The 1319-nt window shown below is 44.8% G+C and overlaps 1 non-coding gene across 1 annotated transcript; it reads right to left on the bottom strand.

Moving 5' to 3' along the window:
- Window positions 1–719: 719 nt before the first annotated feature.
- Window positions 720–826, bottom strand: LOC145013438 (small nucleolar RNA R71). Its single transcript, XR_013664998.1, has one exon. It is a non-coding gene; the product is annotated as a small nucleolar RNA R71 (small nucleolar RNA).
- Window positions 827–1319: the final 493 nt, after the last annotated feature.

The following is a 1319-nucleotide window of genomic DNA, read 5'->3' as shown; positions in this document are numbered from 1 at the left end:
CTTTTTGTTCTTTTTACGCTTTTTATTTGATTGATTTCAGGACTTTCATGACCAGAGGAGCAAACACACCACTGGTACCCCCGTTTGAAGACCCCGAATCCGCATTGAAAAGAAACAAAGGGAAGGACGTGGAGAGTTCAAGCACACCAAAGAAATCACCATTGTCCAACTTGAAGACTGTTTTCGGGAAAAAGAAGAGCAGTAAATCAGGAGCTTCTATCGCTTCTTTGATAATTGAGGAGCCAATTCAAGAAGATATTGGGTACGAGACCGAGGAAGAAGAGGAGGCAACGTACGAGCAAGAAACCGAGTCGGAGGAAGAGTTAGCGTTCACTATGGCTAACATTGATGAAATCCCCATGGGAGAATGGAAGAAGAGGATGCGCGACGACCATGGCCCGAGACTTGTGCAACCCGCAATTCCCGCGACTGCTACCTTCGAGCTAAAAGGTCATATCCTAGCTTCACTCAAGGAAATACCTTTCTATGGGAAAGATCATGAAGATGCCTACAAACATTTGGATGAAGTAAATGATGTTGCTGATTACTTCAATATTCCAAATGTAACCCGCGAAACTCAACTACTTCGTATGCTTCCGGTAACCTTCAAGGGTGCTGCTAAAGACTGGCTCAAGTCACTTCCCCCCGGATCAGTCACTACTTGGGCTAGAATGAAGGAAGAATTTATTGATCACTTTTGCCCACCATCCAAGATAGCCAAACTGAAGAAGGCCATTGCAAACTTTGAACAACAAGCTGGAGAGTCTTTATATGAAGCATGGGAGAGGTACAAAGGTCTGCTAAGAAACTGCCCACACCATGATCTAAACAGCCGGCAAGAAGTTTCCATCTTCTATGATGGAGTCAATGTCACAACCCGGCAGTTGCTAGACTCGCAAGGCCCACTTACAAAGAAGCCACCCCCGGTGATTAAAGAATTGATTGAAGAATTCTCTAAACACTCTAGAGAATACCACAACCCTAGGAATGATGTCACGAGGGGAGCCGCGTATGCTGCTACTGAAGATTTATCCGCTGTCATGGCCATGTTAAAAACCATGGATAGGAGAATGGACAAAATGGATCAAACTATCCATGCTATTCGGGTGGGTTGTGAAAACTGCAATGGACCTCACCTCACTAGAGATTGCGATTTGGATGAGAATGGCAACAAGAAGGCACAAGCATGTTATTCGAGTGGTGACTGGTATGATGAGGACTGATGCAAACAAAAGAAAGAGTGGCTGCCTTACGAAGAGTACAAGAAGGCCAAGGAGGAGAAGTATAGACAGAAAGGGAGAGGCTTTTATCAAAAGGAG

The sequence above is a fragment of the Lactuca saligna genome, chromosome 8 (assembly GCF_052625555.1).
Source record: "Lactuca saligna cultivar CGN05327 chromosome 8, ASM5262555v1, whole genome shotgun sequence".
NCBI lineage: Eukaryota > Viridiplantae > Streptophyta > Magnoliopsida > Asterales > Asteraceae > Lactuca > Lactuca saligna.
The sequence above is the reverse complement of the archived record's forward strand: the minus strand, read 5'-3'. Positions and strand labels throughout refer to the sequence as shown.